This window comes from Gorilla gorilla, chromosome 17 (assembly GCF_029281585.2).
Source record: "Gorilla gorilla gorilla isolate KB3781 chromosome 17, NHGRI_mGorGor1-v2.1_pri, whole genome shotgun sequence".
Lineage (NCBI taxonomy): Eukaryota > Metazoa > Chordata > Mammalia > Primates > Hominidae > Gorilla > Gorilla gorilla.
Window position 1 is genome coordinate 95,481,632 of NC_073241.2, and position 18,348 is coordinate 95,499,979.

General features: G+C 35.8%; 1 long non-coding RNA gene across 1 annotated transcript in view; it reads right to left on the reverse strand.

Annotated features, from left to right (window-relative positions):
- Positions 1 to 5,080: 5,080 nt before the first annotated feature.
- Positions 5,081 to 18,348, reverse strand: part of LOC129528263 (uncharacterized) — a 96,287-nt gene continuing 83,019 nt past the window's right edge. Inside the window, exon 3 of the long non-coding RNA XR_008673495.2 lies at positions 5,081 to 5,184. This is a non-coding gene — a long non-coding RNA (uncharacterized lncRNA). The remainder of the gene's footprint in view (positions 5,185 to 18,348) is intronic.

Genomic DNA, 18,348 nt, shown 5'->3' on the forward strand with positions numbered 1-18,348 from the left:
TGTAAAATAAAAAAACAAAACAACAACAAAAAAAACCACATAGCTAAAAGTCCAATAAGGCAGAAATACGTCAATAACTAAAATAACTAAATTATTGATTAACCAACATAAATTTCCAAAGACACAAAAATATAACTCATTAAGTCTAAATAAACCCTGCCCTTGATTTTAAACCAGAAATTGTCAAATTAGAGGAAAAGAAAGAATACTATGTTGTTTAATATAAGCACAATTTTTAAATAAATTAAAAAATTTAAAATTTGAAACACAATTCTACATTTTTTAAAATAGACACAATTTAAAAATAAAGACAGATAGAAAAAAGTGCCGTAGAAATATATTGCATGCAAATGAAAGTCATAATAAAGCAACCCTAATATCATGCAAAGTAGATTTCAAGATGGGGAGTATTAACCACCACCACCAACAACAAAAGGAACATTTTTTAATGGAAAGAGATCCATTCACGAAGAATACCACAATTTTATATGTGAATGCCTATAAGAGAGTTTCAAATTTGATAAAAGAAAAACCTGAGCCGAATTAAATTTAAAAGCCTTTAATTGTGGCTCACACCTGTAATGCCAGCACTTTGAGAGGGCGAGGCAGGCGGATCACCTGAGGTCAGGAGTTGGACAGCAGTCTGGCCAACATGGTAAAACCCCGTCTCTACTGAAAAAAAAAAAAAAAAAAATTAGCCGGGCGTGGTGGCGCGCTTCTGTAATCCCAGCTACTCGAGAGACTGAGACAGGAACATCTCTTAGCTTGAACAGGGAGGTGGAGGTTGCAGTGAGCCGAGATCGTACCACTGCACTCCAGCCTGGGTGACAGAGCGAGACTCCGTCAAAAACAAACAAACAAACAAACAAACAAACAAAACCTTTAATTGAGCAATGAACGATTTGTGAATCGGACAGCCTCAAAAAGGAAAGCGAGATACAGAAAGTGAAGTGAGATATAAAAACAGCGGGATTGATTGCAGGTTGGCGCTTGCTACATTTAATTGGCCAAAACCCCATGATTGATTTCTCTGTACATTCTGAACTATAACAAGAGAAGATGTAAACAGGCCATAGCCTCCTACTACTAGCCTACTATAGGCTATGGTCTATTTACAACTCTACTTGTTATAGTTCAAAATGTACACAGAAACCTTTAGGCTAAACTTAAAATATGTAAGGAGGCAGCTTTAAGCTAAACTTGATTTAACAAAATAAATGGAGCACAATTAGATAGAATTAAGAACTCAATACACAAAGCTAGAAGGTTTCAACGTTCTTCTCCAAATAATTGATAGGACAAAATAGAAAATTTAAGAATGGAGGATATTAGAAAAAGCTATCAATTAAATAAACCTAATTATCATGCCTAGAAGACTAAAACCAAACTGCAGTGTACACATATTTTCTTTAGCACACATAAAGCATTCACCAAAAACATGAAAATATCTTATTAAATTTCAAAGTATGGTCATTTTTATTTAAGATATGTGTGGAAAGTAATTGGCAAAAATATAATTAGAAAACTCCCCTATATTTGGAAATAAAGCAACACATTTCAAAATAGCACAATAATTAACGTAGAAGACATTAAAAAATAGGAAATATTTCAAACTGAATAATAATGAAATATGGCATACAAAAACTTCTGAGATGCAGTTTAAACCATACAGCAATGTTTACACCTTTACAAATTATATTTAAAAAGAAGAAATATGTAAAATGAATAATCTAAATTTTCACCTTTAAGAATAAAGAAAAATGTTGAGTATATTAATCCCAATGTATGTAGAAGAAAGTATATAAGAACAATAGCACAAACAATTAAGAAAAATGATCAACCTATAGGTAAACTAGTCCAAGAAAAGAAGAGAGAAAAAACAAATTACAAATATCATAAATGAAATCACTGAAGAACTTCTATAAAAGCTTAATAAAGAGTAGCAACTTCATGCTAGTGACTCAGACAACCTGGCTGATAAGGCACTTGTTTAGCAAAAACATAACTCACAAAATGGGTCAAGAAGAAACTGAAAATCAAAATAATGAACTGTATATTTAGAAAAAAGTAATTTGTAACCTGAAACATTCTCACAAGTAAAACCCAATGCCCACATGACTTAAATGATAAATTGCAGTGCACATTTATGAAAAGGAAATATATATATATATATATATATATATATATATATATATATATATACTCTTTCTGGAAAAAAAGAAAAATATTTCTTAATTCATTTTTGTTGCCAAAATAAACATTATTTAAGATTATTACAATTTTTTTATTTGAGCAATTATTTTTAAAAATTGCAGGGGCATTACAAGATTTAAAAATTACAGCCAATAACTCCCGAACTAAGAAGGCAAACTCATCTCTACACAAATCAAGACCAAGTGAATCTTACCACAACAATGCAAAACACCTGTCTACATAAATCACCATATAGAATATACTGTAATCACAAACATATCTGATTACAAACAGAAGAGGCCTGCAACAAAACCAATACCTATTTATGATTTGAAAAAAAAAACTCTCAATAACTTAGGAATAGAACCAATCAACCTCGATTTGATCAAAAAAATCCATGAAGAAACCTACAATGAATCATAATAAATGGTTAAAGTTTAGTACATATTCCATTAGATCAGGGTAGGATAAAGGTAGCTTAGTTTACCACTTCTATTTACTATTAGCTTCATGATTCTATCCCATAAAATAAATTGGAAATAAGACATAAAAGGCACAAAAGTAGAATTGATATTGCCATTATTCATGGAAAACTTACTTTTGTATGCAGAGAAACCTAAGTAAAGAACAAAACTCTACTATAAGTGATAAGTGATTCAGCAAGGTATGGGACACAAAATCGATATAGCAACTTGTTTTTTTTTTATTTACTAGCAACAGAAATACAGAAAATTAAATTCAAAACAATGCCTTTGGACTAATGCCAAAATTGTAATCTTAGAAATACAATTATCAGTGACATGCAAGGCCATTTTCTTGAAAATACAAATATTGTAAACTGTAATTTAAAATGATCTAAATCAGAAGTTGGCAAACTATGGCCTGCAGAGCAATCTGGCCTATTGCCTGTTTAAGTGTGGTCCACAAGCAAAGCACTTTTTTTTTTTTTTTAATTTTAAGGAGATGTCTATACATGTCCATCTAATGGTCTATCTGCCTATGACAGAAAAAAGTATGTGACACACAATACTTACATATTTTATTTCTGATTTTTAGAGAAAAAGCCTGTCATTCCCTGGTTTAAACAGAGATATATACCATACTTATGGGTTGTATGACTACATTCTTAAACTATTATTTTTCTTTAATTTGATCTCTGTATTACTGCAATCTGTATCAGACTCCCAGATTTTTTGTTTGCTTTTGTAAAGACTAGCCATTTTATCCTTAGACATATATGGAGCTGTAAAAGATCTATCATATCCAAAACAAATATCTAGAAAAAGAACAAATGCGGAGAAAATTTTTAGGGCATTAAAATATTCTATTTTTTTATTTTTTTTGTAGTTGGTTAAATAAGTGTATTCACTTGTCAAAGCTCATCAAACTATATAGGTAAGGTCTATGCTTTGTAGTTTGTAAACATTGCCTCTGTTAATGACAGAAAAAGAGAGAGAGAGTAAAAGAAACAGAGAAGTCACAAAAGAATGTCGAAGACTGTGCAATCCCAATACCATCTTCTAGGGCTGAGAAGAATAATGTGTGTCTCCGTGAAAAGAGGTCTGAAATCAGATCCTATCCACCTTTCACTATGTTCTTCTTGTTCAAAATGTTGTTAGCTATTCTAGATCCTTTGCATTTCTGTTTGACTTTTAGAATCAGCTTGTCTACTGCTATAGTAAAGTCTGCAGGGATTTTGACTGCAATCAACTGGATGTAGAGATTCAATTGGAGAGAAGAGGCCTCTTAAAAATATTGAGTGATCCATGAAGAGAGTATATCTCCTCACTTATTTAGATATTCTTTATCTAACATTATTTCTGTAATGTTTTGTAGCTTTAAGTGCATAGGTATTACAGATTTTAAAAATTTATCTTTAGATATAATGATATTTAGATATTTAGATACCTTAGATATTTAAACATTATGTATTTTTCTCACTTTTCTTATTCTTTATTACTAAGATATAAACATGCATCTATTTTTCTACATTGCGTATTCAGTAATATTGCTAAACTAACTTGATAGTTATAATATTTTATACATTCTATAGATTTTTACATTTTTAATTTATTTTATCTGTGTACATATGTGTGTCTGTTGAGAGTGATACATTGGAAACCAATGTTTAAGAGGCTCTTGACTGTTAAATATTTTTCTGTAATCTTCATGTGTCTTTCCGTCCAGTGATTCTCACCAAAACCACAGAGCTTCTACTCCAGCCTTGGTCCTTTACATTGACAAAAATTCAGCTTGGGGAAAGTGATTTGACAACTGTAACAAATTTAAAATGTCCTTCCTGTGGGATGATTCTACCTCAACACTTTCCTCATATTTCTACATCTAGAATGATATATTTTAGCCAGGTGCAGTGTTTCACGCCTGTAATCCCAGCACTTTGGGAAGCCGAGGGGGTGAATCACTTGACCCCAGGAGTTTGAGACCAGCCTGGGCAACAGGGTAAAACCTTGTCTCTACAAAAAATACAAATATTATCTAGGCATGGTGGCATGCACCTGTCATGGGAGGCTGAAGTGGGAGGATCCCTTGAGCCTGGGAAGCCAAGGTTGCAGTGAGCCATGATCATGCCACTGCACTCCAGCCTGGGCGACAGACTGAAAACCCATCTCAAAGGGAAAAAAAAAGATATATTTCAAGAAATGTAAGTATGAGATCAGAGGCTTCTGAGAATTCAAAGATAATAAAGATGATTTTAATGTTCTTTTTTGCACTTCAGCTGGTGGCTAATTTGATAAGCTGTCAACTTCAACTTTGATATACTCTGAAATATAATTGTATGCTTGAGTTCTGTCTTAGTCTATTAGTGCTACTATAACAAAATACTTCCCGTAGGGTAATTTATAAACAATGGAAATTTGTTTCTCACAGTTTTGAAGGTTGGAAAGTCCCATGTCAGGGCACTAGCAGATGCAGCATCTCGTAAGGGCTCTCTCTTGCTTCAAAGACTGTGCTTTCTCATTGCATCTTCACCTGCCAGAGGGGGAAAAAACAGACAAAGGCTGTGCTATCATGTGGCAGAAGTGGTGGAAGGGCCAGGTAGCTTACTGAAGCCTCTTTATAAAGGAATTAATCCCATCCGTGAAAGCAGAGTCCACATGACTTAATCACTACCCAAAAGACTCCACCTTTTAAAAGTACTTCAATGGGGATTAGGTTTCAGTATGAATTTTAGAGGGATACACAGTTTTAAATCATAGGAACTTGAGATAGGTTCCTTTTTAGCATGAATATAGTTTCCTTTGTGATAATAAAAATACATAGTCTGACAATGCTATTATGAGTTGAGTACTCACCAATTCATTCAATAAATATTGATTGAGTTCCCACTATGTGCAGTATAAGTCAATATCTGACTTTTATCACATTATTTTTCTACTCAGTGATATAAAATAATTTTTTGAGAATATGCATGCACATTCTTATGCTCACCTGAGCACTGAGCCAGAGAAGAATTGCAGCCCAACAGCTCAAATTGAAAAGGCGAGACTAAGTGTAATTATCAGCTGCCTCCCTTATATCTGGTGTACTTTTAAATGTAAATCATATTGCTAGAGTTCCAGTCGCATTATAGAAGAAGAGAGGAGTTAAAATGTTTTGTTTTTGTTTTGTTTTGTCTGTTTTTTACTATCAGTTTTTGTATCACACTTCTGCTTCCCCAATGTTTGTAACAGCTTCCACCATTGGTCAACCTGCTTTGCTGCATAAGTTGGTAAAACTGAATAGTTGCTCCCTATAGTCTCCTTTCTCTCTCTCTCCTCTCTCTCTCTGTCTCCCCACCCTCTCTTGTGCACACACACGCACACACATGCACACATGAGCCTAAAAACATGTGACATTACTCTGGACTAAAAAACAAAACAAAAAATCTTCTCAAAATTAGAAGAGTTCAAAAAGCTAAGGAACCAAGAGTGATGTAGGTAAACTGAGTTAAAAAGTTATTTGAAAAAAATATAATAAACACAGCAAACAACCATTTGAGCAATTAGATAAAAATCTGAAAATTGGAATTCTGAAGATATTTCATAAATACAATAAGTTTTTAAAAAACTTTCAAATAGAACTTTCTCTCTTGATGGGAAGTTTTAGAATAAATTAGCATATTCAAACAGACAAAAAAAAACTTAAAGCACAAAACCATTAGATATAATCCTGTTCTGACTTTCTCATTTTACAGAAAAGATATCTGAGACCCAGAGAGGTTAAACAACATGTCTAAGGTTAAAGCTTTAGCTAGCTGTTTTGAAGAGATTTGGGTTATTATTCCACTAAAAATAATTTAGTGTAAAAAATATTCAGGAATCAAGAAGAACACAGATAAATCAATAAATTTCAAATATTTGAAATATTATGTCTTTCAAACATAGACTATAGAAGGTGATATAAAAAACTGATAAATGATCTCACTAATAAGACTGTGTTTGGGGGAGGGAGATGAAGAGAAAGTTAAGAATACCAGCAGGCATCATTCTTAGTATATGGAATGGTCTTTGCATATCACAAGCTACTGTAGCCTGAGTGTCATTCGATTTAGGAGATGATTATACTAGTTTTCTATAATATTGAGTTTTGTTAAATCACTTTTTAATCACAGCAATCTTAGAGGATAAAACATGCATCTATCTTGTCACAATTGCTATATTTACTAAACTTTATCACAATTTCCCAGTGAGAAACTTTTGCTATTCCAATAATCGAAGTGAATCATGAAAAGTACATTAAGATCAAAATTATCAACTCTAACATGACGGTCCATGGGAAAAATGTTCTAGAATTTTTTTCTTATTTATTAACAGGTATCTATAGCAGTGAGGCATTGATATATTAAAAATGATAAATTTAAAGGAGATTACTCATGTTTAATTCTATTGCTAACTACAATGTATTTGTTTCACAATTTGACAAATGGGTCCTACTTTTCAGGAATCAGAAACTAAAAAAAGCATGTTATGGAAGATTTTACAAAAGTATAAAATTTCATTTGAAGTTCTGCTATTCTTTCATCTTCTACTTCTCCCCTTTTTTCAAAGAATAGATTTTGTGCCATACAATGTGATATGTTAAAACCTTATATAAACTTTCAAATGTGATGAAAATATTAGATGCTTCTAAGATGGAGTAGACAAACGTTTTCCTATTCCTGCTTATTAAGTTCAATTAAAAGCCCTGAATATTATATAGAAAACACTCATAGGAAGACTTTTAAGGCTGGAGAGAAGAAGGCAGACCCACAGGTTAGCCAAAACCAGGGAACAATATAGTGTGAGGCTTTGTCTCATTTGTTCTAGATTTGGAGCTTAAGAGGATTTCACCCCAGAGGAAAGGATAATAAATGTAATAAATGGTGCTGGGAAAACTGGCTAGCTGTATGTAGAAAGCTGAAACGGGATCCCTTCCTCACATCTTATACAAAAATTAATTCAAGATGGATTAAAGACTTAAATGTTAGACCTAAAACCATAAAAACCCTAGAAGAAAACCTAGGCAATACCATTAAGGATATAGGCATGGGCACGCACTTCATGACTAAAACACCAAAAGCAATGACAACAAAAGCCAAAATTGACAAATGGGATCTAATTAAACTAAAGAGCTTCCATACAGCAAAAGAAACTACTACCAGAGTGAACAGGCAACCTACAGAATGGGAGAAATTTTTTACAATCTACCCATCTGACAAAGGGCTAATATCCAGAATCTACAAAGAACTTAAACAAATTTACAAGAAAAAATCAAACAACCCCATCAAAAAGTGGGCGAAGGATATGAACAGACACTTCTCCAAAGAAGACATTTATACAGCCAACAGACACATGAAAAAATGCTCATCATCACTGGCCATCAGAGAAATGCAAATCAAAACCACAATGAGATACCATCTCACACCAGTTGGAATGGCGATCATTAAAAAGTCAGGAAACAACAGGTGCTAGAGAGGATGTGGAGAAATAGGAACACTTTTACATGTTGGTGGGATGTAAACTGGTTCAACCATTGTGGAAGACAGTGTGGCGATTCCTCAGGGATCTAGAACTGGAAATACCATTTGACCCAGCCATCCCATTACTGGGCATATACCCAAAGGATTATAAATCATGCTGCCATAAAGACACATGCACACGTATGTTTACTGCAGCACTATTCACAATAGCAAAGACTTGGAACCAAGCCAAATGTCCAAAAATGATAGACTGGAGTAAGAAAATGTGGCACATACACACCATGGAATATTATGCAGCCATAAAAAATGATGAGTTCATGTCCTTTGTAGGGACATGGATGAAGCTGGAAACCATCATTCTCAGCAAACTATCACAAGGACGGAAAACCAAACACTGCATGTTCTCACTCATAGGTGGGAATTGAACAATGAGAACACTTGGACATAGGAAGGGGAACATCACACACTGGGGCCTGTTGTGGGCTGGGGGGAGGGGGGAGGGATAGCATTAGGAGATATACCTAATGTAAATGACCAGTTAGTGGGTGCAGCGCACCAACATGGTACATGTATACATATGTAACAAACCTACACGTTGTGCACATGTACCCTAGAACTTAAAGTATAATAAATATATAATAATAATAATAAAAGAAAAAAAGAAGATGTCACCCCAGAAATGCCAACATGTACAGAAAAGCCATAAAAACTTGCCATCTCTAACCACATGAGGAAGACAGGGGGACACCATAGACACAGATTATTTTTAGATAATAACTGTTCTAATTCAGACAAAAACTACAGAAAACTACTGTGGCTCTACTCCAATCCATGCCAGCAAAGCCCCAGGGGAGTACCTGAACTTCCATCCTTAGGAGGATGTAATAAGGCATCTGCCTGGTTTATGTCACTGAAGGTCAAATAGGGATTCAGTGCATTCATCACCATTGACCCATAGTACACCCTCCCAACTCCAACATGTCAGTAATGACTGCATGAGGGCAGAACTCTCATCCAATTCAGCAGTAGTGAAGAGCCTCCCCTCCTGTCACCAGAGAATACGTGGGAAGACAGGAATCCTCTACTTGGCAGTACTGAAGCAAAATCATTCCATATCCCATCTCTTCCTTTATCCGGCAAAACAAACTGGCCAAGAACATTGAAATAAGATCCAGAGTCACATAAAATAATATAAGAATGTCAAGTTTTTATTTGAAAATCACGTTCATACCAAGAATTAGAAACATCTCAAAATAACTTTTTAAAAATGCAATAGATACCAGCACTAAGATGATGGATAATTGTCTGACAAAGATGATAAAGCAGTAAGAGTAAGAATGCATCAGCAAACTATTATGAACATGCTTGAGACAAATGAAATGAAAAGAACCGAAAGCCTCAGCAAAGGAATAGAAAGTTTCAGCATGAAATAAAATAGAAATATTATAAATAAAAAATACAACAACCCAAATAAAGGCTCTGTATTTGAACTCTTCGGCAGACTAAAGAGGACATCATCAGAGAACGTAGGAAATAATTACTAAACTCAAAAAAAAAATTTAATCTGAACAACAGAGAAAAAATAAAAACAAAAAACAAATGAAAGAGAGTCTCAGACCCTGTGGGTCTGTGAAAATAACTCTTTTTTTTTTTTTTTTTTTTTTTTTGAGACGGAGTCTCGCTCTTTCACCCAGGCTGGACTGCAGTGGCGCTATCTCGGCTCACTGCACACTCCGCCTCCCGGGTTCACTCTATTCTCCTGCCTCAGCCTCCTGAGTAGCTGGGACCACAGGTGCCCGCCACCACGCCCGGCTAATTTTTTGTGTTTTTAATAGAGACGGGGTTTCACCGTGTTAGCTAGGATGGTCTCGATCTCCTGACCTTGTGATCCACCCACCTTGGCCTCCCAAAGCGTTGGGATTACAGGCGTGAGCCACTGCGCTAGGCCGGTTCTATGAAAATAATTCTAACATTTGTGTTATTGAAGTATGAGTGGATAAGGAAAACAGGGCAAAAAAGTACTTAAAGATATAGTGACTAAATATGTTCTAATTTCAGCAAAAAATATAACTCCACTGATTGAAAGAACTAAGTAAATTCCTTAAAAGATTAACCCAAGTAAAACCCTTTTAATATACATCATAATTAAATTTCTAAAAACTAAAGATGAAAAAAGTATCCTGAAAGCAATCATAGAAATATTACCCTTTGACTATAGGGGCAAAACAAAATGAATAATAGTGGATATGGAGGCCAGAAGGAAATAGCATAATATTTCTCAAATGTTGAAATAAAAAAGAACTGCCAATCTAGAATCTTATATTCAGTGAAAATATCCCTCAGAAGTGAAAGAAGCCCAGAGATATTCTCAGATAAAAGAAACCTAGGATTATTAGTCACAGTAAATGCTCCATAGAAGAATGAGTAAAGCACATTTTATAAACAGAAAGGAAACAATAGAATGAACCTTTGAACATCAGAAAGAACATAGTAAAAATATGGCAAATATAATAGGTCTTTCTTCCCATCTTCACTTATCTAAATTGTTAGTGTGCTTAATATGTGAAGCAAAAATTATCACATTTTTAGATGTGGTTCTAAATATACATGGAGAAAATATTTAAGACAATTATAAGTAGGGGAGGATAAAGGAATAAAGAAATGCAAGGAAAGATAAGATTTCTACCCCACTCAAAGGAGTATGCCCAAAATCACCACAGAAAAATCAAAATTGAATTATTTTTAAAAATGATAAGGCAGGAAAAAAAGAAAACAGATAAATGAAAAACAAAAGAGAATTTTTTGAAATGTTAAGCACTAGTATATTACCAAAAACTTTAAATATAAATGGTCTAACCACAACAATTAAATAATGGAAATTGGTAGTGAATTTTTAAAAATGATGAAACTGTATGCTGCCTATAAGAAACTCACTTCAAATATAATAATCTAGGCAGGTTAGAGTAAAATAAATGGAGAAAGATATATCACACAAACATTAATCAAAGGAAAGCAGATGTCTCTATGCTAATATTTAAAAAACTAGATTTCAGAACATTAAAAATTATCAGAGATAGAGAGAGACATTGTGTGATAATAAAATGATGTCAATCTACCAAGAACATACAGCAATTTTACATGGTTATAAATCAAACATCAGTGCTGCAAAATGTGTAAGACAAAAACAGACAGAATTAAGAAAGAACGTAGATAAATAAATCTACAATTATAGGTGGACATTTTAAAACCCACATGTCAGCTGGGAACAGTGGCTCACGCCTGTAACCCCAGCACTTTGGGAGGCCCAGAGAGGTGTATCACTTGAGGTCAGGAGTTCAAGACCAGCCTGGCCGACATGGCGAAACCGTCTCTATTTTTAAAATACAAAAAAATGGCCAGGCATGGTGGTGCGTGCCTGTAGTCCCAGCTACTCGGGAGGCTGAGGCAGGAGAATCGCATGAACCCGAGAAGCAGAGGTTGCAGTTGAGCCGAGATGGCACAACTACACTCCAGCCTGGATGACAGAGCGATACTCTGTCACAAAACAACAACTACAACAACAACAACAACAAAAACCCCACATGTCAACAAATGATAAAACAACCAGACAGAAAGTCACAGAGGATACAGAAGATCTTAACAATATCATCAGTCAACAGGCTGTAGTCAACATTTATAAAATACTCTCCCAAACAACATTGGAATACACATTTTTTGAAGGGTTCATAAAGGATTTATCAATATAGATTATATTATGGCCCAGAAAACAAACATTAACAAGTTTCAAGGAATTAAAATCATACATAGAGTGTTCTTCAACCATGATTGAATTAAAAAGAGTTAGTACTACCAGTGAGCATCATTGTTAGTATATGAAATGCGCTAATCAGTAACACAAAGGGAGCAAAAAAAGGGAAAAATCTGAACACTTGGAAACTAAGTAACACACTTATAAATAACCCAAATTTCAAAAGAAATGAAAATTAAAATACACACTGAACTGAATGAGAATATAAAGAGGATAACTCATAACACTAAGTGTATTAATTAGAAAAGTGAAAGTCTTAAATCAATAATCAAAACCCCAAGCTCAAGAATCTAGAAAATAAGAAAATTAGAAACCAAAAGCAAGAAGAAAATAATAAATACAAGCGCAAAATGAAATGAAATTTTAATAAAAAGAAGACAAAGTATTTAAAATCGTGATTTCTTAAATCATTCATAATACTTTAATCTTAGAGTAAGATTGGCAAAGACATAAAAAAGAGAAAACACAAAGCAATAATATCAGGAATGAGACAGGAGATTTTACTACACATCCTATAAGCATCAAAAAAAAAAAAAGAAAACCCTACAACTTTTGGACTTATAATTTTGATAAGGTACATAAAAGGAACTATTTTTAAAAATCTACCATATGTTATGCAATATGAAATAGATAACTTGAATATCTGTATAATTCTGAAGAAAACTAAGTTTATAATATAAAAATCTCCCAAATAATCCATCTTGAAGATGGCCTAATAGAATCCCCTAGTGATCACCACCACCCTAAGAGGGATATCAAATTGAATAACTATCCATGCCCTCAAACTCCTTCACAAGAATTAAAAAACCAGGTGAGAGGTTACAGTACTTTGTTTTAACAGAATAATCATAAAAGACCTATTGAAGAGGCTAAGAAGGACAGTCTTGCATTGCTTGCACCACCGTTCCCTCAACCCCAGGCAGTGCAATGCAGAGAGAGGATCTGTCTGTGTGATGGAGGGAGAGGGAAGCGTGCAGGGAGTGTTACCTTGGAACCCTGTACTAGACCCATCACAGTAAAACAGCACTGGACAGATCTCCATGGCCCCTGAACAGAGCTCCTAGACCTGCCCTGGTCCAGAAGGGAATCTGCTGCCCCAGCAGGGTAAACTCAAGTCCTGGCCTACTTCATCGCCAGCTGACTAATGTGGTCTTGGGCCCTAAATAAGTTTGAGTGGCAACGAGCTTGTAACAGCTGAGTAACAGCTGATTTCCTTGGCAAACCACAGTGCTGCACTGGTCTCAGAGGCTGTGGGCTCAGGATGCACACCAGCACATCAGCCATGGCAGCCACGAGGCTGCCTGTGTCACCTCTCCTACAGCTCCAGGCAGTGCAGTTTGCAGAAAATCTTCTTCCTGGGGGAAGGAGAGGAAAGCAAATAGAGGACCTTGTCTTGCAATCTGGTACCAGCCTTACCACAGTAAAACAGCACCAGGCAAAATCCCAAAGCCTCTGATTCCAGGCCATTGCTCCCAAATAGCACTTCTAGACCCACTCTGGGCCAGAAGGGAATTTCCCACCCTAGTGGGATAGACCCAAGTTATGGCTGGCTTCACCACTTGCTAATTCTAGTGGTCTTGAGCCTTGAATAAACATCAGCAGCAGTCAGGCAGTAGCAGTCACGGGTCTTGGGTGTAACCCCCGTACTGGGGTGGTCTAAAAGGCAATAGGTTTGGAGATCATTCTGTCAAACCATCTGCTTAAAGATGATGGTGGCCATGGTTAGACCACGGAATTACATGAGCATTGGCCCACTGGAACACTTCACTTGTGAAGTCAGTTCTTTAATTGCAAACAATGCTGTGGGGAATTCCACGAAAATGGATAAGGCATTCTGTAACTGTACAGATGGTAGTTTTGGCAGAAACATTGCATGCAGAGAATCCAAATACATATTTGACTGTCTATTCCAGTAAGAATAAAACATTTCCCCTTCCATGGTGGAAGTGTTCCAATGTAATCAACCTGCCAAGAGGTAGCTAACGTATCGCCCAAGGGAATGGTGCCATATCAGGGACTCAGTGCTGGTCTCTGCTGCTGACAGATGTGGCATGCATCACTGGCTGTTGCCAAATTGCCCTTGATGAGTGGAAGTCCATGTACTTGAGCCCATGCATAATCTCCACCCCTGTTACCATGGCCATTTTTTAATGAACCTATGGCACAATGACGGCAATTAGTGGGAAAGGGAATGACTGGTCTCCACAGAACAGGTCATTCTATTCACTTGCTTGTTTATATCTTCTTCTTCCAGATCACCCTTCAGCAAGCATTCACATAGGACACAAATATCTACATTTTTATCCACTCATATAAGAGTATCCACATACCTTGTTCCCAGAACTCCTTATCTCCAATTTTCAACCATGTTCCTTACTATTCAGTGGTAATCCAGCCAAATCATTGGTCACAGCCACTGAATTGCTTTTTTTTTAAATTAACTTTTACTTTAGATAGTTGGGACACACATGCAGATTTGTTGCATGTGATGCTGGGGTGAATTGCTATAGATTTTTACTTCTGGCCATTTCTCCTCCCAGGCAAAATGAACAACCAGGTGCACTGCTAAAATTTCTGCCAACTGGATGAATTTTGTTTGCCATTGTTCATTAGGAATGTTCCAGAAAGACATTGTAGTGCTGGAGCACTTTCTGGTGTCGCTCTAATATCACACAGAATCATCTGTAAACTAGGCCTAATTTTTCTCTTCCTCAGTTAATGGATGGCAGAGCAGCTTGCACAGCAGCAGAATTGCAAAGCATTCTGTTGTTTTGGGTTCCACTCAAGCTAGTATCTTTATAGGTCACTCTGATAATGGGCCCTAGTATCATACCCAAATAAGGAGTATGTTGCCTCCAAAATCCAAAGAGGACCACTAATCCTTCTACCTCTTTATTGGTGATATGAGGGGCTAAAAGCAGTAACTTATTCCTTACCTTTGAAGGGACGTTTCAACATGCCACATATGACCAAAATTCCACTGATATGAAAGGTCCCTGAATTTTCGTCAGATTTATTTCCCACCCTCTGACATGCAAATGTCTTGCCAGTATTTCTAGAATAGTTGTAACTTTCTTCTCACCAGGTCTAATCAGCACAATATCATCAATGTAATGAAGCGTCATAATGTTTTATGGAGGAGAAAGGCAATCAAGGTCCCTATGAACTAAATTATGGAAAAGAGAGTTGACATACTCCTAAGATAAGACAGTGAATGTGTATTTCTGACCTTGCCAGCTGAAAACAAACTGCCTCTGTTGGTCATTACTAAGAAGTATAGATTTTAAAAAGCCAAATTAATAGCTCCATACCAGTTCCTAGGGCACGTGTTAATTTTCTCAAGCAATGAAACTACATATGACAGTGCATCTGGAATGGGATAAACTGCCTGATTAAGTTGACAACATTTCAGTGCCATTTTCCAAGATCCATTTGTTTCTGCACAAGCTAGAGAAGTCGAAAGGACATGTGGTGGGAATCATTAGTGTGCATCTCTTCAGCCCTTGCTGGTGGCACTCATCTCTGCAGTCCCTCCGAGAATGCTTTATTGCTTTTGACTTACTATTTTTCTAGCCACGGCAGTTCTAGTGTCTTCCACTTGGCTTTTATTGATGATAGCCATAGTGATGTTTGCAAAATGATGACAACAGAGGAATAGCAAGTTTTAGACCATGCAGCCCGTTTCTTTCTGAAGGTACCTCACCTTCCTTCATTTCAAGACTCTGGTATTGTAAACTAGCACTGAGAATTTTTGTGGGACTATGCGTGACTCTCTGTTTTGGAGATTCAACTTAGAATTCTGTTCAATAGACCTAAGACTCTTCCACTTGTACCAATGAATTAAGAACTTAGTAACCTGCCTATCTATTTCTTTTCCTGAAATATCATGATGAACTAGCCAAAGCCATAGACCTCTGCAAGTCAGACTATTCTAGTCACCACTTTGGCTCTTACACAAGTAACAGGAACCATAGCAATTTTGTCTTCGGTGATCAAGTGCTGTCATTCATTCCCTGTCACCAGAGATTCCATTATCCCCATTAACATTTAGTTTCTTGGTAGCAGTTCCCACTGCAAAGTCTGAACTACAGAGAAGAGGGACCACAGAGCTCTTTAAGGATGCTGGGGGCTCTCCACAGAAATCTGTTTATCTCAGTTGTGATAAAACCTGTCTTTTCCAGACCTTCCCAGGGTGTGTGAGCACATCCTACATGGTAACCCACTCTAATATTCCAACTGCCCTAAGCCAATAGATACCTTCCTAGACAGTATTCCAAGGTATTTCTGGCATTTGAACTTCATTTAGTGTAGACCATCCTTCAGCCCATGTCAACCAACCAAACACCCAAATCCTTGCTAACCCCTTAAGCTAAAATAAAGAATCTTTGCCTAGTGGGCCTATCTCAATACATTTGCTCTGATCTAACTTTATGTTCCTTTCATCATTTTCTCACTCCCTTAATATCCATTCCCACATATATCTTCATATTTATACCTATATACATTGGAAACAAATAGGCAGTACTTTTGGTGTGTTGCATACTTCCTCATCAGTCACTCTTTGCTGATAAAAGAGGTCAACAAAAATCTAAATAAAAGGAGATATATACTATTTTATGAATTAAAAGACTAAACATGGTAGAGGTGTCAATTATCCCCTAATTGATAAACCAGTTTAACAAAATTCCTATTAAAGTCTCTGTAAGATTTTTTTGTATTTATTCATTATTATTTTAAACTTTATAGGACAAATGCTTTTTCATATAGCTTTTTCATATAGCTAATACCTAAAATAATCTTGTAAAAAGAAGAATAAAGTAGAATGAATCAGGGTACCAAATTTTAAAGCTGAATATATAGCTATAATAATCAACAGTGTGTGGTAATGGCAGAAATATAGGCAAATAGATCAATGGGATGGCATACAGAACCTGGAAATAAATCCACACAAATAAGCCAAACAGAGTTTTGCCACACGTGTAAAAGCAATTCAATGGAGAAAAGGTAGCCTTTTCAACAAATAAATCTGGGGCAATTGGATATCAGTAAGTAAAAACAAACAAAAAATGACCTGTCTCACACCCTACAGAAAAGTTAACTCAAAATGGATTGTGAATTTAAGTTTGAAATATAAATCATAAAAATCTTTAATAAAACAGGATAACTTCTTCAGAATCTCAGGTGAGGCAAAAAGTTCTTAGACTTAAAACCAACAGCATGTGGTATAGCCATACAAAATCATATTATTCAGCCATTAAAAGAAACAAGTACTTTGGGGATGAATTTTAAAACATTATGTTAAGTGAAAGAAGCCAGACAGAAAAGGCCACATATTGCATTATTCTGCTTATACGACATATTCAGAATAGGTAAATCTATAGTCAGAATGTGAATTGGTGTTTGCCTGAAAATGTAGCGAGAGGTAATGAGGACTGAGCACTTAAGGTGTATGGGGTTTGCTTTTGGAGTGGTAAAATTATTTTCAAACAGATAAAGTTGGAGGTCGTACAACATTGTAAATGTACTAAATGCCACTGATGTTTACACGTTAAAGTGGCTAAGTTTATCTAATATTAATTCTATCTCAATAAAAATAAAAAGACCCATCTGTACATGAATATGTATAGCAGATTTTTTCATAATAGCATGAAACTGGAAACAACCTAGACATCCTTCAAAAGGTGAATGTGTAAACAAACTATGGTATATCCATACCATGAAACACTTCTCAGTAATACAAAGAAGCAACTGACACATACAAAAACCGAAGTGAGCCTCCAGAGAACTATGCCAATTGAAAAAAAAAATCCAGAAAGTTACATACTATACTATTGCAATTGAATAACATTCTTCAATGAGTAAATTATGGAAATGGAGAACAGATTAATGAATGTTAGGGGCCAAGGAGTGAATGGAAGTGGAAGGTTAAGTGAGTGTGGCTCATGTAAATATTCCATATCTTAACTCTATAGTTCTTAATATCTTAGTTGTAATATTGTACTATAATTTTGCAAGATGTTTCCATTGAAGGAATTTGAATATAGAGTACATGGAACTTTTCTGTATTATTTTTCACAGCTGCAATTACCTCTCAATCAACAATTCAATTAATAAATATGATGGAAATCAGGCGTGGTGGCTTACGCCTGTAATCCCAGCACTTTGGGAGGCCAAGGCGGGTGGATCACGTGAGGTCAGGAGTTCAAGACCAGCCTGGCCAATATGGTGAAACACCGTCTCTACTAAAAATACAAAAGTTAGCCAGCCGCGGTGCCGGGCACCTGTAATCCCAGCCACTTGGGAGGCTGAGTGAAGAGAACTGCTTGAACCCAGGAGGTGGAGGATGCAGTGAGTTGAGATCATACCACTGCACTCCAGCCTGGGTGAC